Below are 25,225 nucleotides of genomic sequence, written 5' to 3' on the forward strand. Positions count from 1 at the left end.
GCAAAGTCTGGCAGCCTTGAAATCGTCTCAAGGCTTCATTGTCCACTTAGATTCTAAAAAGTAGCAGGGAATGCCATGATGCATGGTTGTGCCAGTTGGACTTCACAAGGGAGATTGTTGGGATTTGAAGCCCAAAAGTCACATGACTACCCATTCTCCCTCTTGAATCTTTGTATTTTTAGAGTTCTATATAATGGCTATGTGCAACCCATGTAACATATTGGTTAATTAATACAAGTAATTCCCTGTTGAGTGTGGACATAGGCAAGTTTTGTCGAACCATGATAAATCTATGTTATTGTGTATTTCATCTTCTTTGATTCAATTTCTTTGCTTGTTATTATATTTACAATTAACACCAAGAAATCAACTGAGGCAATAAAATGCCATACCAATCATTCAATGAAATGTTGAGTGATTTAATGCCCAATGAATTTATAGGAGCCTAAAGTATTTAGGAGACCTCCAAATGATTCTTCATGTATATTTTCCTTGTTGTGGGGCCTCCACACTAAATTTGTATCCATCGCAATTGATACGTACCAAAAGGATGTCAAATTTCAAAGTAAAACCCACAAAAGGCTATATTGAACTTGTAAACACTCTTTAATTTGAATCCGGTTCTTTGCTTTTGAAAATTATGCTCACTTTCAATACAATTTTACAACATATAAGATAAAGTTATTTACTTACCATCAAGATGGCTTTTTGTTCATGTTGGTGTCATTTTCTTCGAATTTTCAAGTATTTTGAAGTTTTTTAGAGTAATTAATGTTAAAAATTGATTCTAGTTAAAATCATTAGATTTTCACATCAGTATGATTATGAAGTCAAACATTTAAATTAAGAAAAGATAGGATATTTGAAATGATTTCGTAGTCGACTAATAGAGATTAATCTTTAGCCCTGCATTCTTTGGGATACACACTTCTTCTCTTTTAGGAAATCATGTATATTAACAATTGGGGTACTCTGATCTCCTTACTTTTATCATTCCCATGATGAAATGAGATTAGTACAAACCTTCAAAAGTTGTAGACAATAACCTTAGTGCAAACTCAATGAGATTATAGCTTGATTACTTTGTTGGTGTTTTGGATCCAAGTATATCGGGACTTAGAGAACTCAAGCATCTCGACATGGGCAACAATTATTTGAAGGTGAGATTCCATTGTAGCGGGGGAATCTCTCCAACCTACAATACTTGAATATTTCCATGACAAAGAAGAATGAATTCAAATGTTGGTCAAGTTTAGAGTGGGCACAGAGTTTGCCAAATTTACAATATTTGTCGATGAAGTATGTGACCCTAAATAGTAGTGGTAAAGACTTGGGGAATTACATATCTGTACTTCATAATAGTGGCTTAGTTTTTTTAGATGCAATTTGAGTGATCCATTCCTCCTCACTCTCTCCACTTTGCCTCATTTGAAATATTGTGAATGGCTCACAATGAATTCCTAAATAGAGATATCAATGAAATTTTAGGCAGTGGGTGGTCACACCTCAGTCTGTTTACTCTGTCAGGGTGGAATATAAGAGGAAATATACCACCTTCCATTGGAAATTTATCCTCATTCACACTTCTTACAGTTGTAGAGACATAAATTAATGGGTCCATTCCTGCCGCTCTTGGAAATCTAACTCTTCTTGTGGAACTCATACTCCAAAACAACCTTCTGATGGGAAAAATTCCTCCCTCATTTCATCAGCTTTCTATGTTGACAACTCTAGATCTGTCCTACAATCAATTGAGTGGCAACATACCTCCCTAGTTTGATTTGTTAGGAAAGTGGAAAATGCCTTCCAAATACCAATTTATAAGGGAAATATAAAAGAATGTAAATCTACTTTAGAACATTGAGATGCATAGGAAAAACAAGAACATTAAAAAACAAATACACACAAGATAAGCCCACCACCCAAAAACCCTCGAGAAACTTTATATTACAGTAAAAAATTTACATACAACAAACTCTAGTTTTTGGATAGGCTAACAGGCTTAGATTTCCTTTACAATCAACCTAACTTTCATAGCCCCAACCTCTGCTTCTTCTTTTTGGCCATTTTAGCCAAAAAAATCTTGCAAACATTTATACACTTTGCAATTCGTTATAGAATCTGGTGCATTAACTGTTAAGGACAAAATAGTTACAGTCCCAATGGATACTCATCCATCTGATGGTCACTCTTCTAGTTGGCAGTCCCTTTGGCATCGGGTCACTCCCTTCGGCCTCTGAAAGTCCCTTTGGTATCTAAGCCTCAAGCACTCCCTACGGGCCTCGGTCACATGTAATAACTTTTCTGTATTGCTTCACTGTACTAAGAAGTCACTATGTACATGCCATTCACTATACAAAATACATCTGGTAGACTCTTCTATATGAACTTGACCTTACTTCCACTGTACGTCATGGAGATAGAATGTACAACACTAAAACTACATTGGTTCACCATATAGTGGATTCACTTGACTATACAGTATGGTGGGCTCATATTCTTCACCACTGTATGATAGTCACACCTATACAGTTGTCACACCTATACTGTGTCACACCCATATGGTGTCACCTCCACCGTCCAGTGGACTTCTTCAACCCAACAATCTCCCACTTAATGAAGTAAAAAGTTAAGACCAAGATGAGAATACCCATCAAGATATCCAAGTCTTCAATCATATCAGATGAAGAGCTTCCTGTATTGACCATTTCAATAGACTCATCTCTAACCACAAGAGATAACACAATCAGCTCCATCTCTAAGTTTCTATGAGTACCTGCAACTAATCAATCCATACAAATCTGAATGCAACACAAAGTATCCAACAAATGATCAATGTACTCAAAACAAAGAAAATAAACCAAGATAAATGTCAAAATTCCAACCATGACCTCAGGAATATAAACATAACAATATGATCTAAACAATCTCAACCAGAGAGATTACATGCTCTATTTAAGCATATCATAACATGTTAAATGAAAACATAAACCACACCCTTATCAAAGACTCCATTAAGCCCTCCAGATGTCAACATCTTCAGTCACATGAAGATTAACATCTCCAAATAGTACTTCAGCAAATGTGAAAAAATCTTTCTACAACATCAGAATCTTGCACCATGAACATCTACAATACGAATGAAGATTAATTACTTTTCATTGGCAACAACTCCTACTAAACTATGGTGTCAAGTTACACATGGCATCTATGTCACTGACAACAACTCCCACTCTGTGGTGGTGCCAAGTCACACATGGCATCATGAAAAACATCTTCCACATGAAGATTAAATTACTCTAACTAGTCATCATTAGATGACTAATTAACCAAAGTAGCATTGCTTGCATCTTCATCATCACTTTGAGAAGACTCAGAATTGGAAGAACTCTCAATTTTCTTCTTCTTCTTCTTCTTCTTCTCTTTGTAATCCTTTTGGATATGACCAGTTCTCCCATAGTTCCAACACTTTTCTTTGGACTTTTTTCTAGAAGATTTAGGCTTCATGTACTTCTTGCTTTTTTCCTTCACTCTGCCTTGAGCAATGAGAGCCTCCTTAGCCACCTCAAAAGATTTCCTTCGCATCTCCTTTGATAGAAGTGCAACAACTACTTAATCTATTTTTAATGGGTGGTAGTACTTCCAATGGCCATCACAAGATGATCCCATGAATTAGGCAATGAGCACAATAGTAGCATGCAACGCTCTTCTTCTCTAACAAATACACCAATAGATGTTAGTTGTGCAATCACCATATTGAACACATTTAAATGATCTGCCACAACAATTCCTTCATCCATCTTCAAAGAGTACAACTTCTTTCTTAGGAAGAGCTTATTTACTAAGGATTTTTCCTGATAAATATCTCCCAACTTCTTCCACAAAGAAGCTTTAGTTTTCTCCTCATGAATATTCAATAGAAAAAAATCTGCAAGACATAGCCTTATCAATCCTTTGGCCTTTCTATCTGTTAAAACCCAATCTTCTTGCTTCATGCCTGAAGGCTTGTTTCTAGACATAGCAACCCACAGATTATGATCAACCAATATATCTTTAACTTTAAGTTTCCACAACTCAAAAGTTGTGCCATTGAACTTTTCAATCTCTACTATCCATGTACCTGTCATCTCAATTACTAGATAAATTACTAGATAAACACTTTTCAAACTCCCATTGGAAACAACTTGACACATAAAACAACCCTACTCGACAAGGATAATCTAGGCTTTGATACCACTTGTTAGGAAAGCTACTTGTGGAAAACACCTTCCAAATGCAAATTTATAGGGGAAATATAAAAGAATGTAAATTTGCTTTAGAACATTGAGATGCACAAGAAAATCAAATATACACAAGATTTAACATGGGAAACCCTTTTGGAAAAACCCCACCACCCAAAAACCCTCGAGAAACTTTGTATTATAGTAAACAATTTACATACAACAAATTCTGGTTTTTAGTCAAGCTAACTGGCTTAGATTGCCTTTACAATCAACTCAACTTTCACAGCCCCAACCTCTAATTCTTCTTTTTGGCCATTTTAGCCCAATGAATCCCGTAAACATTTATACACTTTGCAATTCATTATGGAATCTAATGGATTAATTTTCAAGAACAAAATGGTTATAGTCCTAGTGGTTACTCATCCATCTGACAGTCATTCTTCAAGTTGGTAGTCCCTTCAGCATCGGGTCACTCCCTTTGGCCTCTAAAATTCCCGTTGGTATTAGGGCCTCAAGCACTCCTTATGGGCCTCGATTACATGTAACAACTTTTCCATACTACTTCACCATACTAAGAAGTCACTGTGTCCATATCATTCACCATATGAAATACATCTAGTAAACTCTTCTGTACAGACTTGACCTTACTTCCACCGTATGTCATGGAGATAGAATGTACAACACTAAAACTACATTGGTTCCCTGTACAGTGGATTCATTCCATTGTATAGTACAGTGGGCTCATATTCTTCACCACTATACGGTAGTCACACCCATACAATGTCACCTCCACCATATGGTGGACTTCGTCAACCCAACATGATGGACATTCAACACTCCTTAAACTTCATCTGCAATCCAATCAGTTAAACAGTTCCATTCCTACTTCTTTAGGACATCTCTCTCACATAAAATTTATCAATCTCCACTCCAATAGTCTACAAGGCAATTTCTCTCTTCAGATTTTTCAAAATAGCTCAAGCCTTGTTTGCCTTTATTTATCTTACAATCACTTGACTATTTATCTCAATCCTGATTGGGTACCTAGAATCCACTTTAAAGTATTAGGTTTGGCCTCCTGCAATATTAGAGGTTCCATCTCTATATTTCTTCCAACATGACATAGCTTATTGGGTTTGGATCTCTCTAACAATAGTCTTGTTGGAAGCATTCTGTCCTGGCTTTGGGATCTAAAAATTGGCAACTATCTTAATTTATCATATAATAATTTGGAAGGCCAACTTCCTCCAATTTTGAATGTAACATTGTTAACCCTAGATCTGAGTAATAATAAGTTGTGTGGTCCTCTTCCCTTTCCCTCCCCATCCTTGAAAGTTTTGGACCTTTCCCGCAATGTCTTTACCGGGGTTATCCCAAGCCAAATAGGCACACTCATTCCTAAAATCTTGGTTTTAGGTCTCTCAAATAACATATTATCTGGCAAGATACCTTCCAGCATAACTAGATGTTTAGTTTTAACAAGATTGAACCTAGCTAATGCTGGTTTGGAAGGGGACAATCTTTTAAAAGAAAATTTGATTTGATTTAGAATGGAGACTGCTCGATTGGAACCCAAATGAAAATGAATGTGCCATTGACATTTCGACAGCGTCTTTCAGTGGACAACTACTATTTCTCATGGAAGTGAAACTTTATCTTTGTGACATGGAAAGTACATGGCTTAGTGGTGGAGTGTGGATTGATGCAATGTCTTGGATGGTCATCCATCCCTCTTATTCATTGATAACCATTTGATTTCAAAAAAATAGATGCTCCTTTTCATATAGAAAACTCCTAGGGCGTTAAAATGTAAACACTCTCCTACATATAATTTGAATCCTTGAAAAATATAGACTTTAAACGTGGATCAGCATCTTTGTAGAGCTTGTGGTCAAAATGATTGCAAGTGCCATGATGGAAGCGGAAACAAAAATTCTCTAACAAGACAATTTTACTGTTCCTGTTATGGCCTTAGAATGGTGTTCCTTATCAAACCAGTGTACATTCTGTTGGTTTGATTTTTTACATATTAATTTTTCTTAGAATCATGGTGAAAAAATTAGATGTGAGTTCTTTTGTTAGGTCCTAGGGTTTTAGGTTTTGGTCTTGTATTTTTGATATCTTTTCAAATCTATGTAAAACCCTAGGTCTTGCCTTTTAAATCTTATTTTGGCATGAAAGTCTTAACAACAACTAAATGTTCTTTCCTGCCTACATCGAGGTCATTGTTGAGTCCTTTTGAAAAATCTTATCTCACTATTGGATCTTGTTAGAATCAACGGATGTTGCATACTTGGTATAAAAAGTTGCAAGGTTGTTTCCTATATCGATGTAGCGACCATCAGAGAACTATGTCTTGGTGCTGAAAAGTGAAGTCTAGCTCTAAAAAAATTGTATTAATATGAAGGCATTATGGTCACGTGCCATTTCCCAGGGATTGTCAGTGTTAGAAAGGACACACGAGGAGGAATTCGCAAATGGTGTCACCAAAATTTAAGTTTCTCTGGTGACTCGCTAAGTCGCTATCAAAAAATCTATGTGACCTATTGGTAGCGACATAGCGAGTGCCAAGATTTTAAAGGAAGCATCAACCATTGATTTCATTCAAATCAAGGGCTAGTACTTTCCCCCAAGAAGGAGATGCTTGTGAAATAAATAATGCGGGGAAGCGTCAATGGGACAAGTGGCACAGTCTGACAAGATGGGCCCACCATTCTTAGGGATGATGTTGAGATGTCTTTTGTGTCGAGTGTCAGATGAGTTGGAATGGATGGAAGTATTTTATTCATCACTTCAGCCAATGTGGTATTTAAGATGCCTGATTCTATAACCATTGATCTGTCAAAGATCAAAGGCCAGCGCATGCCCACATTTTGAAGCGACATGAGAGATAAATAATGCGGGCAAGCGGTTTTTTAACATATGGCATGGTGGGGTCGAGAATCTCTAACTGTATGCTACAGTGTGCCACACTGTAAAATGATCACTGATATGTACTGCCAGATGTGCCACTGAAGAAGTTTTTCTGCCAAATGGAAGTGAAGCCTTATCAGCCATAGATCTTTCAAAGATCGAGGGTTAGTGCAATCCCGCATTATGAAGCTGCTAGTCAAATAAGGAATGTGAGTATGTACCTTTGTGCTACGTGTCACAGTGGGGCCAAATTATGAAAGAACACTGAGTCACGCCATGTGGTATGCCACTTGTGCTTAGCTGGAAGTATTTGTGCTATAGGTGCGGAAACCTAAAAAATAAATGCAGTAGTTAGGTGGGTCAGAGCACGAGGGTTGAGAAGAGTCATTTTATTGGTCCAAGTGGATGACGCAAGCATGAAATGCAAAATTTTTTCACACCGTTGATCCTGTCCTGATCAACGAAGGGCGCTTTTCCACATAAAGAACTTGAGTGAAGTTTAAAAAAAGTAGGTATGTGCCATGCAGACAGGTGTCAATGGTAACGTCACTTTTCCCATCTTGCAAGGTTTACAGAATTCTAGCATTACCACTGTTGATCTTTTGAAGATCAACAACTGGTACAAGCTCACATTTTGAAGATGTTCATTCAATAAGGAAAGCGAGAATGTGCTAGCTTGACACATGGAAAGAATGACGTCAAATACTCATTTTCTCAAAAGGTGATATGGGACCCACTTGCATGGAGGTTGTCAGAAGACACCAACTCATATGGAGACTTTCTATTGGTTAAAATGGCTGATCGGGCCTTATTCAACTGTAGATTTGTGTAATCATTGATCTTGTCTTGATCAACGGTTAGCGCTTACCGGAAATTTTAAGATGCAAGAAATTTAAGCAATGTGGGTAAGCGGTAATGTGACACATGGCCCTACTCCTAAGGACATAAAGCTTATTACTTTTTGAATTAAAGTCATCTGGTCTGGTGAAATTGACAGATGTGATTTGAAATTTTGATGCAACTTGAGAAAAAATGACTAATGGAAGTTAATTTGGTTCAGAGCTCATTCGTGTGATTTCAATGCTCGAATATAATTCATGATCTTGCCATTTATTGAACCACCAAATTGCAAAAGGCTATCAAAATACAGAAAATTTCTAGAGCTAGGGCACATAATTTCACAAAGCAAAGCAGAATTTCACAGGTAAGTGCTTTTAAAGCTTCTGAGTAGTAAGATTTTGGTGAGATAGAAATTTTAAGATTTCAAAATGCCTCAATGTAAAGAGTTTACTGGACAGACTGATTATCTGAAGTGCTCTGTGCATGATGACTTTTTAGAACAATTTCCTTTATCTGTACATGAAATAACAAAGGGGAGGGAGTTGATTCCTAAACACCCTAGGGTAGCCATAGCAGAGGGTTTTTATGACAAGGCTAACTAGGTACGAGATGCTCAGGTCTCTATGCGAGGTCTAGAGTTGTTTAGAAAATGGTTTTCAGAGCGAAAACTGGACACTCCTATGAGCAATGTATGGGAGTTTGACATTGGTAAATTAACAGTCCCCATAGTTTTCTTTGATAGTGATTTGTTGATGGATTTGGCCAAGAAATATGATCCAATTACGGGGTGGGTAAAGAACCATGCTGGGGTAAATCTTTTTAGGGTTTTCCCTGAATTAATTAGAGAGGTTTTTAGTCTTAACCTAACCATGTTGTGCATGAAATTATTGATATGGATGATTTTCAAGAAAGGTACAATGCACAAAGGGTTTAGATAAGAATAGGGCCACTGCAGGAGCATGCTGCTAAAATTGGTACTTTGCTTATGATTATAGACAGCACCCCTAAACCATTACTAAGAAGGCATTTTAACCTTAGGGCTTAGGCATTGTATTTTTCTCTTTGCAAGATTTTTGGAATGGATGAAGTCGAGCAAATCCTAGGCTCAATTGTCCTCATAATGGCTCAAACTCTTCAATTTGGGATGAGCACTATTCTAGATTTTGTTACTTTCCTTGCAAAGGAGATTCACAATGGTTTGGTGGGGATAGCACGAGGAAAAGTGGATAACCATTTCTATTGGTATTCCTTACTCATGTATGTATGTTTGTATAAGGGATTTACCTTTTTCTCCAAGGAAATGGAATTGGAAATAACTAAGGATGGAGAAAGGAATCTAGTTTAGTTGTGGAGTGTGGATGTGACCTCAGAAGCTACAAATGCCAGTTATGTGAGGTTTGATAGATACTTTGCATCAAAGCTTAGGTTACTCTTGATAGGAGACAGTCCTAGGATTCCACAAGCACTACTAGAATTGGTCATACCCAAGGACCATGCAAAAGGGCTATTGGTCAGTCATAATTGGGGGGATATAATGCCTTACAATGTTTCAATAGTAATAAGAGTATATGGATTTTTGGGAAAGCCTCATGTTCTACCTTTCCATGTACCTTTAAAAATAGGGATAGCAGAATTGTTATAGCAGATAAGCACTATTGATGAAAGAGATCTTCCAAAGAAGGGTACATTCTTTCCAATTGTTACTATAGTGCATGATTTTGTTTTTGTGAAGAAAGGATGGAAACATCTCAACTTGTTCCTGGATAGATACAACATGGCAGAGTCCCATGCCAAATTTATTGATCTTGAAGGTTTCTATGATCTCTTAAGAGAGAGGACAAAGGTTGCTTGTATGGTACACTAGGTATACTATCATGAGGATGTTATTAGGAATATTTTTTCTTTACAAGAGAAGGAATTGAGGAAAGAAAAATGGATAGTATTCAGTAAGACTCTAGAATTCATTAATGCTTTTGACTCCAATTATGATCCATTGAAAGATAAAAAGTATTGGGGAGCCAAGATGCAAGCATTAATGAGTAATTTTACTGTGATAATACAAACCATGAATGAGAAGAAAGCTAGATATGTTGAAGCATATTTAGACAAGGCAGTAGAGGTGCAAAGAAGGATGAGCAGTAGAAATGTGGTGGCTCCTGGCCAGTACACTTTGCAGAGAAGGTTAGGTTATGTGATGGTCCAAAGTGTCCAATAGGAACCCTTTCATCAGAGGCCAAGGCCAGAAAGTCCATATGTATCCAGTGCTCCAAAAAGGAAAAAATTAGAGCAGGGGTCTTCTTCTTCTCAAATAGAACAATACTCCCCAAGTCAGTCCCCAATTCCGATAGATGATGAAGCATCTTTAAGGGAACAACTCAGAAAAATTGGTGAAGGGGATGTAATTGTTACTTCTACAGAGTTGGAGATTGGAGAGCCACAAGAACCTCCTACACCTTCCTTGGACTTGACCATTGTTGATTACCAAGGTAAGGAAATTGATCCTATAGTTTCCCAAGCCTCTAAGAGGTTTATCAATGATGAGAATTTTGTGAATTCTAGAGCATTTGCACAATTTTTGTGGAGGCTAAACATAGGCAATTTTGAGAAAAATTGTGAAAAAATAAAGGCAGAACAACCTGGTAAATCAGAATCTGCTATTAAGGAAGAGGTAAAGTCTAAATTTTTGAATGATTTCGCTCAATTTACACCTAAGGTTGTAAGGAAAATAATTAGACAGTCTAGAGTCCTTATTTTACCAGAATGGGATATAGTAAATGCTATGGTTTTTGATTCAGTAAGAAAACAAAATGATGTCCAATTTAAGACTAAGGAAGAGGTACTACAGGCTCATAGAGGAGTCAAGTTTAGTGATGACCACCAAGCTCTTGTAATTTGGTCTATTGAGAAAATGGGTAAGACTAGGATGTAGGAAATTTCTACTATAGAACATACTGGTGCATTGACAGTATTCAAGGTTGGTGAGGTTGGTAGTAAACAGATAATTGGAATGGCCTCATAAATGTTGAAATTTGGTAGTGTTGTATCTGTTTAGGAAGAAGAAATATTTGCCCAACTCAATGCTAGGTTTGAAGAAGTTTTGAAAGCATATGAGGAGAGGGGTATGCAAATACAATCATTGGAAAACAAAGTATCTCAAATGGAAAAAGGTACTTGGGAAGAGAAAAGTACAAGAATCTAGTAGATCTAGAATTGCATATCCCCCAAGGCCACTTGTTGAACCCTTCAAATCAACTCCAATTATTGAAATACCAGACACCCCAGAAAGGCTATAGTTCTACACTACAGATGAGTTTGAAGAGGAGAAGAACAAATTATATGCACTACATGTAGAACTAAATGATCAATATCAAGAAAAAATGAGGCAAGGTGTTATGTATTTAGTGGATAGGATAGAATGGCCATCATTTTTTGATTTATTATTAGGGATTGCACTCATCAGGGATGAATTGAAAAGAGATGAAGCTGTATTCAGACCCCTTGTGCAGAAGTGGAGAGAAAGAAATGAAGATATCACTGCTATGTGTATATCTCTTATCCAGCTGCCCTATCATCAAATAGAAAAAATCTTTGACTTGTTGAATAAATTACAAGGATTTGATGATAAGCAAAATTCTTTTCAAAAAAGACTGATTATTTGTTTTTCCAAGTATATTGCAGAAAAGTTTGATTTATTCCCTTGTGCATTAAAGACTGTTGATAGAGTGAAGGAAAAAGAGGAATGGAAGAGGGAGTTGGACGAGATTTTTTATGAAAGGATGAATAAAGTTATAAATGAAACTGGACACTTGTTATGGGCTATGACAAATGAGGAGTTGGTTAAAGTGCAAATATTCTATAACTCCATCAGAAAAGAATTGGTTGATCAATATAGAAGCAATTGGAAATTCTCTAATAACAATACAAAGAGATGTCCTCAATTTTGATTGGCCTGATGATGTTGCCTATAATGAGTGGAAAGATAAATTTATGTCAGAAGAGCAGTTGCTATAGGATGATGAAGCAAAAGATGATGAGAAGGAAGGTGCAAAAGTAAAAGTTACCCTTACAGTTGATGATGAAGACAATGAAAATCCTCGGATTAAAGTGAGTGTGCAAGTAATTAGAGATGACTCATCGCTTTCAAACTTGATGGCCACTTACTCTGAGGAATCAAAATAATCAAAGAATTAGATGGTAACACTTTTGTCTATTCAGGTGGAATAACAGAAAGGGGCCCACAAAGGAATGTTCGATGTATTAACCTTTCTGTTATTTTTCATTTTTTCTTGTTGTGATAGGTGTATGTAGAAATCTTTTGAAGGACACCTGTCAATCACATTTTCCCTTTGCTTGTTGCAACTCATGCCTATATAAATGCGTTTTCAAGGCAATGTGATAGTTCGAAACTTGTAGAATTTTTGTTTTCTTTCAAGAAAAATACATTTAGTCAATCCAATAGTATGTAGTTGTTTTGAGTTTTCTTCCAACTATACTCTCTAATAACATATTGGAATGATAGAAAAAGCAATTTGTTCTGGGCTTTCAATTGATTTCTATTGGTCATTTTATTAGTCATCTGAAAGGATAATACAAAGGGGTATTTACACTATATTTGTGTCATCAATTTCTGTATCCATTTTATGGATTTTTCTACTTTGAAGTCATTTAAATAAGGTTTAACTTGGCTGAATGTAATCTGGATGGGTTGTATACCGGTTTCACTGTTTCTTTTAATTCAAGGAATTATAGAAATCCTTCAATGAATTAGTAGGGTTTATGAGTTTATAAAAGGATACTTTGTAAGAATGGAAATGGGTGATTACAATTGATTAATTCATTTACAAGTTATTTGAATTAGATCTCCCGCAAATAGTTAAGACTCTGCCCAATGGATAAAGCACTGGTCACATAAGTCAGAAGTGAGCAAGGGTGAATTCTGTTGTTGCATATCAAATCAATTTTAAAATCAAAATCATTTCATTCCAATTTGTTTACAAGTTATAAAATGCTGGTCACTACTCATTTATATCTAATTCCTGAGTCTTAGATAGTTGCTATTTTCAGTAATTTTGTAAATTCTAGGAGAATTATAACCAGATCTACTTATAGCAGATGCATATAGATCTGAGAGCTTTTAGAGAAAATTGATAAATTGTGTATATGTGCCTAAGGGTAAAGGATGAGAATTAGAATGAAACTAAGATAATTTCATACCATAGTTTGCATTAGAATCATCCCTAGGTATACCCACCTTGGTTTAGCAGAGCCTAAAGAGTAGGAAACCATCCATTGGTTTTGTTGAAGTTGGGTCAAAGTGGTTTATTCATGTAATTGCTACTAGGAATTGGCTAATCCTTAGATTGTGTGAGTAATTTCACTATGATATTGAGCATTTTTTTGCTCAGTAGTTTCAAAAACAACACATTCAACGTTGTTGAATGTACTGTCAAGTCACATGATAATCTTGTGATTGGAATTGAGATGGGATTGTTCACACTTGGAACAAAACTCGGCTTATTAAAAACTTGTCTTTCATGTTTACAATCCCTGGCCATTTTTCATGGGTAGGGTATAATTTGAACATTGTGGAACATTATTGTAGTCATGGTTTTCTACATTGAAAGTGGGCATTCCAATTGAGAAGAACAAAAAATTGTCTCTACAGATAAAATGGGGTATCTCCAATTGACAACAACAAATTTGTTGCATTCCCACCAACTGAATTTGCCAGGCTATAAATGAAACCCATGTGAAAAACCAATTTACAATGTCCTTTCTTTATTTGCTTTTAGAAACAAGGATGTAGAGCGTCTAGTTCCTGTTGATATTGCATCTTGGTTAAAGGTTATGGTCAAAGTATTTTAAATGTATTCAACCTAGCTATATAGAATGTTCAATAGTGTATCTTCTCTAAATTAGAAATCTATGATTCATCAAAAAAGTTAATATTTTAATATGAAATTACAAATAAGATTTTAACTTAAAATCAATTATAATATATGAGCAATAAGCATTGTACTTTCAATTCTTCAATTATTGTAAATAGATTACATATTATTTTAGTTACCTAGTAGAATAAAAACAGAATTGTTATAAAATATTTTAAAAATTCTATTCATAACAAATCAAATCAAATGAAATTGTTAAAAAACAATTTTAAAATCATTTGTCATTTTAATAAAAATAGCCATTCAGACAAAATTTATAATATTATAAATAATACTCCAATTAAATAAACTTTATTGAGATATACCATTAAAGAACAATAATGACAAGAACTACATAATAACCTTTAACTAATGTATGTTGCAATCAAAATCACTAATTAAAACTAGGATCAAGTACTCTTAAAAGAATTGCCAGCTCTCGTCAAACTGAGACTATTTCATCAAAGAAAACAATAAATTAAGTAAAAAGAAAAGAAAATATCCATCTTGTTTCCATCTTCAACACCACTCTTTATGAATTTCTAATCACTTCCAAATTTTAAATTAAACATATCAGGGACCACAACCATATCAGAAAGAAAACCTCTTTCTAGATACAGACACGAGTAACTAGTGAGCAATAGTTGAAGTTCCAGATTTCCAACAGTTGGCAGATTCTCTCATTCTTTTTGTTTTTCAGCAAGAGGTTAAATTCTAAATATATATTAATATTATAGTAAGTAGATGTTCGATACGAGTGCTGGCTCTCTGCAGCCATGATTCTTCATTACACTCCAATTTTGACTAAAATGTGCTAAACTGAAATACAACAAATTACATATACCTAAGACTGTCTTATGTGTGAAAATGCTGGAAAACAATTTAATGGCTTGTGAACTAGCAGCCATCATTCAAAGTTTCAAATATAATCAGCTCTATTCCCAGACGCTGATTAATTTAGCATGAAACTTGTTGGTAAACAGATTTGTCACAGTAGAATTTGCCCAACGGAGTGTGTGGCAAACCGTTCACAACAGTTGGATAGGCCCTTGGTATGCGGCCTTCCTCTGCGTTTTGAGGGGCAACTCCCTCGTATGATATAATTTTTAAAGGGTTTTTCGATTAAGAATCTAAAACTTCAAAGTTTAGGAGAAAGTCATGGAAGACGAATGCACCACGCGCCCTCACAACCTTCTTCGGTAAAAAAAATCAATAACAGAGGTGCTCAAGAGCTACACTTGAAAGCAACTAGTATTATTAAGCACATTCATTATCATTCATAAACACTCACATAGCACCACGAGAATGTCTACTACAGCATATAACGATTTGGATTTTAAAATAAGAAACCCAAAGCACATCTCATTTCATTTCCTTGCACCAAGAAAGCAATAGAGATTTTTCAATTCAGAGATAAAAAGTGTACATACTTTCCAAAATTTATCCCTAGATCAAAATTTCAGCATAGTGTTCCCTTATTTTCCCAACCAAAAAGTTCCCCCCGTTTACAAAGCCAAAAGGAGTCCTTATATAGACATAGAGGTTAATAACTACCTCTTTGTGGTTAATAACCACCCCCCAAATATGTGATTTGGGTGAGGTTAATTAACCTCTGTAAAATTAACCTTTATGACTTGAAACTTAACTTTACATACTTTGATAAAAAGATTGAATATTCAATCCTTGTTGATCCCCTCATCACTTCATCGCCTAATATTGTATCTACACATCTATCCAAACCAAGAATCTTCAGAGCATAATCTATTTGAAGGCTACTCTTGACATCTTCCACAGATGTTGCTTTCATGAAAAGATCTACTTCAACATCTGGTACAATTCGAGCTTCTTTCTCTCTTTTATCCAGCTCGTATAACATTTCATATTTGCTACCAACACCCTGATAGTTTGCAGAGAAATTCAATGTCTCTCTAATAGTCATCACCCCTACATGCAGATCAATTTGACTTATGTAAGCAGATGTCTTCTGAGGGACAAACTCGTCCAGTGAATGACCATTGTAAGTGATGGAACCACTTGCCTTTAGCTCTTTGTTTTGGTACTATAAGTATAATCATTGGGTATATGCCTATTGCTAGTTAAATGATGGTAGTTAGTCAATGGCTTCCATTTTCAATGCAGCTCCATCATCCTCCACATGTCGCATCTCCATTAGATCTGATTCTCGCAAAAATATTTGAACTTGACATTGCCCAATTCGTGTTATTGGGTAGTGACAAATTAGCAACCTTTTGAAGTTCCATGCCTGATAACTCGTCCATTCCTACTTGGCTATCGGGAAATGATGAAATGAATATCAGCTCCTCATGGGAATAACACTTAGAAAACAATATTCATCGGCCCTGCAATTAACCTCACTGATAGGATTGCGATATGTGGCAAAAATTTTCAATTTTCAAAATTTAAAAACAAAAAAAAATGTCATCATCTAAACTTGTGAGCTATACTCATATTTCTAGCCGCAGCTATGCCTTCTCCTTTTCCTGAGTCGCTAAGATTAACGTCAACATATGCAAAACCCTATTTCGGTGATCTTATTTTGGGACAAGTTGGTAGGATATCAACAAAGATTGAAAAAATGAATTAACATTTTCCAATTGCATCTGCTTAGAAGTTTCCAATGCTCATTCTGTGAGACCACATTTCTTTCAGGCATTTCATCAGACACTAGGCGTGCATCCTCCATTTTGTCATATTTAGCATATGAAAAGATCAATTCGAAATTAAGAAACACATCTCGATTGAAGTCTTTCTATCCGTGAAATCACTTAAGCACCACCTAGGTATAATTCATGAACTCCCAGGTCATACCAGCCTAAAGTTGTGCATTTGGTTTGAAGCAATGAACCCAATGAACAAAACGAGATTCCTGATTTAGACTTTAGCTCTTCAATTATTTGCTTCTCCAACTCCTCTATTGTGTTGGAAATAATCCAATCTAAAGCACGGGTAGAACGAAATGCCTAGTATATAATTTGGTGCACCAAAGTTGATACATCCCGCTCTTACAAATACAAAGGAAGTTCTGTTAATTTCAAAGCTAGAGTTCCAGTAATATAGTTTATCAGCTCATTTTTGTCCACTTTAAGGGGATGATGGCCATTTCTAATAAGAAGGCCCCAATGATAATAAATGCAAAATACCAACAATCCGGTCTAGCCAAACAAAAAAAAATGTATCAGTGATGATGTAGGAGGTTGGAGGGCCTTTTCATTGCAGATCCTCCATCAATTGCTCCACATGGGAATCCATCTTATTCAAAAGAGAATCCTCAAACTCTTTGTAATTAAAGTATCTATCAAAATCTAGAGGCAATCCATCAGAAACAAGTGCCAAACAGACACCATGGATGTTGTTGGCAAAAGGATCATGATCATTATTGTTGCTTCCTAAAAACCCCTCCATTCGCACGAAAGTGTTTTGTCTTGCAGCGAGAGTATCATTTTCAATGTCAAAAATTATTGGATTTGATTGAAGAGCATAATACTCATGTGTTATAGCCGTCTGCTCCTGATTTTTGACATCAATGCTCTGAAGCCTCTGGTCCTGTACAAGTTGAGGAGTCAGGTGACATTTTTGCAAATTCCATATTGCCACAGTCTTCCATCCATAACCCAATGGCCAAAGAATCTCCAAAAGTATCCACATCTATTAACTCTGCAACAGCAACATTCTCGTCCATTTTCTTACTGCCCAGGTCTTGACCCTAATCAGCTAAACAGAGAGGTTAATGATTGTCTCAAACAAGTTAAGAAAAACATGTTTCTGAAGGCTATCATTAACATTTTGAGAGATTAATGGTTAATAAAAACGTGTTTTTGGGGGTTATTCTTAACCTTTTGAGAGGTTAATGGTTAGGAAAAACATGTTTTTGGAGGTTATCGTTAACCTTTTGAGAGGTTAATGGTTAGGAAAAACATGTTTTTGGAGGTTATCGTTAACCTTTTGAGAGGTTAATGGTTAGGAAAAACGTGTTTTGGGTCTCTCCATTAACCTGCAATAACCTGAGGCTCAAAAGTCAGATTTTAAAAATTTCAAGTGTTGTGCAGACCTGGGAACGAGCCAATGACATGAAGATTTAGAAACTCACAAGAATTCAAAAATAACACGACCATTTTAAAGCTTAAAATTAGGCGAGTTTCAAAAATTAATCATGGCTTACAAAATTGAAGCAAATTTTATAATTGGGCAACAAAACTAAACTAAACCCCAACTGATATGTTACGACAAGTACCAGTCCATTGCAAAATCTGGCAACAAAACCAACTATTCTTCCATTCCCACTGCATTTGCAATTACTACCCCATGTCTTTCCTCTTGCGCATTCTCTGCAGGCTCATCATCATGAACAGGGGAATGGGTAATACTTGCATTATCTGGAACCGCATCCCCACCAACATTCTGCCCAGCGACAATATTCAAATCTGGAATGGGAGGCTGAACATGAGCAAATCTTTCATCATCGTCATGGTCATTTTCTATAATGACCAACAGAACATTAGCCTTTTGCAATTAGCAGGACACTGTAGAGCATGAATCACATGTCTGAAGATTTGTCTTTTCAACGATTTCTTAAAATTGTTATATACTGCCATATAAGCATGGCAAATCATTAATTTATGCTACCCAAACCACAGAACTATTGTATCCGACAGTGTCGCAAGAGGTTTAGCTCAGTTTTCAGTTACATTAAAGTGTGAAACACACTGAACCAAAAGGCATATGGAGTGATGGTAACTTGCTAATGTACCTTGACATGACCTAAACTACCAACTCAAAATCCCTAGACTAATTTCAGATGAGTTTCACACCGTAATTAAAGAAAGAAACCACAAAAGTCAATAGCATTCTGTAGTGTTGCCCCCACGTCCAAATTTGCTATTGTTCAAGCAAATCAAATTAAAAATGCTTTTGACCATTCTTGCGCCAATTGTATCCATCCTCAGAGCGTCTCTCTATGACATGCTGAGGAACTAGAGCACTTTGGTTTACTTCTAGCAACTCGTTCAAGGTGTGCATCTCTTGTTGTTGCTCCAAAGAAACTGATTGCAGTGGAGCAACATCAAGAGGTGCATCTTGTGAACGAGTATTCCCTGGCCCTTGACTTTCAGAGAAATCAATTGTCATTCATCCATTTTTCTGCTGATGATCATCCATGAATAATTTGAATACTCGATGGTAGCAGCAGTGATTCTTCGAAGTAATAAGAAATGACGGTGGGCTTGGGCTGAAACGCTGAATGAAAATGCTTCTGGAAGGTCAGAGGATCAAAACCCGCAAGAAGCAGGAAGAGGGTTTGAGAGCTCGACAGTCAATGCTCTGCGTTGACTGGGAAGTAAAACAGAGGCTGAAACACAGCAGGGATTTTCCAAAGACTCTGAAATCCTTCTGAATTAGCTATTTCTAATGTGCTCGGGAAAGGAATGGAAAATATCACAAAGATCTATTGAGTCAAAATAGAACACGTTCTGTTTGCCCACTTCAAATACTCTGAACTAATACACGCTGTTGACAGGGCGGCGGCTATTCAGCAGCACATCATATGAAAGACTTCCCAAAACAATTAATTATCGCTCATTATCTCCTTAGCTGGTCCTTTCTTCTTGAAAAAAGTTCCACTTCAATAAACTTGCACAATATGTAAGATTAGCTTGTTAAGTTACGAAGGCCTTTTCTTTGTCTCATAAAATCTTCCACCTTGTTATCTTTTCATAGTAGCTGGTAATAATAAGTCATTTTCCTAGAAATTTTGAAGTATATTATTCCTGTGGATTACCAAAACATAGCAGTCCCATTAATGCTATCGTCAGTCATTCAACGATTCTACTCATAATAAAGCTCTAGAAACCCCCGTCTCTCAATTACCATTATAAGATTTCTACAATCCATTTCAATTTCAATGTAACAATTTGGTTTCTGAATTTGATTGTGTTGTTCGATGCACCGCCCGTTTTAAGTCTTCTGTTTTCAGGTATGCTGTAGCTTCTACACTCGAACATATTTTATTTTATCATTCCTTTCATTCAATGTTTGTTATAGGCTATTAGGAAGCTAATTGGAAATATTTAGGATGGAGAGATACAGATGGGTGTTACTTTTGATGAGCTGGAGCAGTGCTATCATATGTTGCAACTGTAACAATATTGACTGTCTACCTCAGGAAAGGCTTATTCTGCTTTGATTCAACAATGGGGTTGGGGGTTTATTTCCTTCATGGAAGGGGTTTAGTTTCTGTGAATGGGATGGAGTTGAATGCAGCAATCTCACATCTCATGTCACCCAACTGCACCTCTCAAATTTGATCCTGAAAAACTCATCAAGTCACACTCTCACTCCTTTGTTCGAGTTAAAGCAATTGGAATATCTGGATATGAGCTCCAATGGTTTTACTGGTGTTATAACTGCAGGTATTTTGAAGTTTTTTTTGGAGCAATTAATTGGGTTATACTGAAATCCTTACTTTTTATCTTTCCCGTGATGAATTTGCTTGTGATTCAAAGAATTTAGGTTACAAATGTTTACTCAATTCACTCCTTCAAAGGTTGTACACATTAAATTCAGTGCAAACTCAGTGAGATTATAGCTTCATTACTTTACTGGTGTTTTGGATACAGGTATATCAGCACTCAAAGGACTCAAGCATCTCAACATGGGCAACAATTTTTTTAAGGTGAGATTCCATTGCAGCTGGGGAATCTCTCCAACCTCCAATATTTGAATATTTCCATGACGAAGAAGAATGAATTCAAATGTTGGTCGAGTTTAGAGTGGGGGCAGAGTCTGCCAAATTTACAATATTTGTCGGTGAAGTATGTGACCCTAAATAGTAGTGGTATAGACTTGGGGAATTACATCTCTGCGCTTTATAATTTGCAATTCCTTGACATGAGCAACTGCCAAATTTCTGGCCCAATTCCCACTGCTATTCATAACTTCACATCCCTCACACATCTTGACTTTCATGGCAACAACTTTTCATCCCCGCTTCCTGCGTGGTTAGGAAACATGGCTAGTTTAGAATCACTTAGTTTTGATAGCTGCAATTTGAGTGGTCCATTCCCCCTCACTCTCTCCACTTTGCCTCATTTGAAATACCTGCGAATGGCTCACAATGAATTCCTAAGTGGAGATATCAATGAAATTTTAGGCAGCGGGTGGTCACATCTCACTCTGTTTACTCTGTCAGGGTGGAATATAAGAGGAAATATACCGCCTTACGTTGGAAATTTATCGTCGCTCACACTTCTTACGGTTGTAGAGACAAAAATTAATGGGCCCATTCCTGCCTCTGTTGGCAATCTGACTCTCCTTGAGAAACTCATACTCCGGAATAACTTTCTGACAGGACAAATTCCTCCCTCACTTCATCGGCTTTCTATGTTGACAACTCTGGATCTGTCCTACAATCAATTGATTGGCAACATACCTTACTGGTCTGATGGATATACACCACTCCTTAAAATTTATCTGCAATCTAATCAGTTAAATGGTGCCATTCCTACGTCTTTAGGACATCTCTCTCACATACAATTGATTGATCTCAGTTCTAACAGACTACAAGGCAATTTCTCTCTTCAGGTTTTTAACAATTCCTTCAACCTTGTTCGCCTTTATTTATACTACAATCACTTGACTGTTTATCTCAGTCCTCAGTGGGTACCCAAAATCCACTTTAAAGTATTAGGTTTGGCTTCATGTAACATTAGAGGTTCTATCCCTATATTTCTCTCAACACAACACAGGTTACTGGGTTTGGATCTCTCTAACAATAGTCTTGTTGGAAGCATTCCATCCTGGCTTTGGGATCTCAAAATTGGCAACTATCTTAATTTATCATACAATAACTTACAAGGTCATCTTCCTCCAATTTTGAATGTAACGTTGTTAACCCTAGATCTGAGTAATAACAGGTTGAGTGGTCCTCTTCCCTTGCCCTCCCCGTCCCTGCAAGTTTTGGACCTTTCTCACAATGGCTTCACTGGGGTTATCCCAGGCCAAATTGGCATGCTCATTCCTAAAGTCCTGGTTTTAGGTCTCTCAAATAACAAATTATCTGGCAAGATACCATCCAGCATAACCAGTTGTTCAGTTTTAACAAGATTGAACCTGGCAAATACTGGTTTGGAAGGGGAGATACCATCCAAATGGGAAGGTTGTACCAACTCCAGACGCTGCATCTCAATGACAACATGCTAAGGGGAAAATTGCAACGGAGTCTTTCCAACTGTTCTAATTTACAGATCTTAGATGTTGGAACTAATTTCTTGTCTGGAGAGTTGCCAACTTGGCTATCAAAATTGTCTCTGCTGATGATACTTGTATTGAGGAAAAACATGTTTACAGGATCTATTCCACCTCAATTGGCCAATCTCAGTCATCTTCATGTTTTAGATTTGTCACAAAATAGTTTGACTGGATTCACCCCACCGGAGATAGAGAAGTTAGCCACAGGAATGGCTGAAGTTGGAAGCTCAACAGTAGAATCTAAAAATGGCACACCTGCTTATTACAAGGAAGAGATCTGAGTTACCAACAAAGAAACTAAGTTGGTATATGTGGATTCCATTTTGTTACTTGTAACATGCATTGACCTTTCTGGAAATCAGCTGTCAGGTATCATTCCTTCAGCTATTGGTGCACTTAATGGTCTACGAATCCTCAATATCTCCAGAAACAATCTAAGCGGAGAAATTCCCCATACATTGGGAATGCTAGAGCTAATAGAATCACTGGACCTTTCCTATAATAATCTGCAAGGCAAGATTCCAATTGAAATGCAAGGACTTCACTTCTTTTCTGTTTTAATCGTCTCTAACAACAAGCTTTGTTGCAAGATTCCAATGGATGGTCAGTTCTCCACATTTGATGCTGCCCATTTCTATGGAAACCCCTGCCTTTGTGGCTTTCCACGTGGTAACAGATGCCCAGGATCAGCAAGCATTGTTCCAGCTGTAAAAAATGAGAATGATGAACGTGAAGAGGGAATAGAGGATCCCCGGTATTGGTATGTTAGCTGTATGGCTTCCTTTCCTATTGGATTTTGGGGATTGTTTGCTCTTGTTTGTGCAAGGAAAGCGTGGCGAAGAAGATATGTCAACATGGTGGATGAAGGTGCTGTTAGCTTTTGTGATTTGTTTTCAAGGAGTTAAAAGGTTATCCAAGGCCAAATCATAGATTTCAGCTGAAGATAGTGCTTCTACTTCATGAACAATAAAACAGGAGATGCATTTCTAAATCTAGATTTTGTAGTAGTAGGAAGACCTTGCAAAACTTGGGGCAAATCACATTCAATATTGTAGAAGAAGAGTATTGTAGCAGCATCATTTGCATCTTCAAACTATCTATATATAAGATTAGAATTTTGAGAAAGAATATACATATTTTAATTACAGATATTTCTCACCACTTACTTCTAATTGTTAGTTGTTAGTATAATGCATTACTTTGTTAATAAATTTATTATTTATTATACTAATTAGACTAAACAATTAGAAAAGCAATTGCCCGAACGACGCCTTAAAAGAACCTCTCGTAGATCAATTCGTGGGCAACCAGCAAATTTTGTGTAAATCAAATTACCCACAATGTTGCAAATACTTCAATTTTTCCTTCTACATTAATTTTGTGTTGTTTGGCATAATAAACATTAATACATATATTCTTATTGTATTTGCCATAGGCAATATACTATTGCAATCAGTTCTACTTAAGTTGTGATTAAATTTATTTATTTCAACCAATTACATTTTAGTACTTTTATTTTGAAGTTCCTTTTTAAATTTTTCTGTGAGAGATTTTTAATTTCTAAAATTCGTAAAATTATTTTACTTCAATTTTATTGGCTCATACCTTTGGGGTCTTATAGGACGGATTTCCAAGAAGCATACCCATATTATGAGGCGATATTTTTTTTATATTATAAATCGTGGGATCAAAAAGGTACATCAAAAAGGAGGGAGGCAGAGCCTCAACCAACTAATAAAAAAATAGCAAAAGAAATAGTCCACCTAGAGGGACTGCTATCCGAAATACAAATACATCTGAGTAATAAAAAGAGAAAGGTGAGCCAGAGTCATAGCAAATGGAAAGCTACGGGATAGCATCTTCAAACTTATTGATCCAAGATGTCCAACCGAGGGGTCCCTCCATCCATATGGCTTTTTTCTGATTCAGCAGCTGGTGAAAGACGTGGAGATTATCCGCAGAGGGGTTCTTGTTGTTCTTGATCTCTTGCATGAGTTTGGCAAGGGCTTCATCAAACACCACCTGATTGTCTATTATACTGGTCAGCTCGTAACCATTCTGCATCTCGTAGATAAACATGGTAGCCCGACCATCCCTCAGAAATCTAAGCAACTTCCTTTTTTCCATATTCAACACGCAGCAAACCTATGAAGCAATTTTGAAATGAATGAGATTTCTATGAAATCCAGTAAGAGATCTAGTAAAACCTTGGAACTTAGCATCATTTCTAAATTTCCATATATGCCAAAGGATGAGCGATGAGTGAATCTGCCAAAACAAATTAGCATCTTTTCTAAGGCCCTCAATAAAACCAGAAATAATATCCAAACTGTAAACATAATGAGTGACACATATACCAAACATGAGCCAGATTTCTCTAGCAAAAGAGCAATCAAAAAATATATGTCTCATAGTCTCAAGAACTCTGCAAATAGAACAAATATCAAGATTAGCATGCTGGTTTCTTATGGGGAGTCTGTCCAGCAGGAGCTGCCACTTAAAACATTGAATTTTAGGCTAAATAGGAGCTTTCCAGAGTTTATCAAAAAATTTATGCCAGTCTGAGGAGGTAAAGGAGTAGTACCAAATGCCATTAAGATGGTGGGAAATAGAGCTATCATGATTAAGAAATCTGTAAATATGTTTAGCTTTGACAGAGGTGAGCAGAGTACCATCTTGCCATCTAAAGGAGAGAAATCAGTGAGAATCCACATCAGTATTAGGTAAAAATATATTAAAATATGAAATAGATCAAACATATTTTAATACATTTTCAAAATATTAATACTTTAAATGCTAACAATTGAATGATTAATTTTTAAAATTATAAATTGAATATAAGAATTTTTAACATCTCAAATAAAATATTATGAAAATATTAATATTATAATTAAACTATATTATATATTATCATTACCGATCAATAATTATAATTATTAGGTATAATGTACTACTCTATCTAATTAATCTATTATCTAATTAAACTATTATAACTTGACGGCAAATAGAAGCCACTATGTGGCACTTGTTATTATTCAAATTAGTAGTTGTAACTTTTTT

The 25,225-nt window shown here is 36.2% G+C and overlaps 1 pseudogene across 1 annotated transcript; it reads left to right on the plus strand.

Moving 5' to 3' along the window:
- Window positions 1-19,982: 19,982 nt before the first annotated feature.
- LOC149543774 (uncharacterized) lies at window positions 19,983-23,070 on the plus strand (annotated as a pseudogene). The gene is made up of 2 exons (XR_016355112.1): window positions 19,983-20,328; window positions 20,536-23,070. The product of XR_016355112.1 is annotated as an uncharacterized LOC149543774 (transcript).
- Window positions 23,071-25,225: the final 2,155 nt, after the last annotated feature.

This window comes from Cupressus sempervirens, chromosome 8, assembly GCF_028749045.1.
Source record: "Cupressus sempervirens isolate cs-2001-9-10 chromosome 8, ASM2874904v1, whole genome shotgun sequence".
NCBI classification, from domain to species: domain Eukaryota; kingdom Viridiplantae; phylum Streptophyta; class Pinopsida; order Cupressales; family Cupressaceae; genus Cupressus; species Cupressus sempervirens.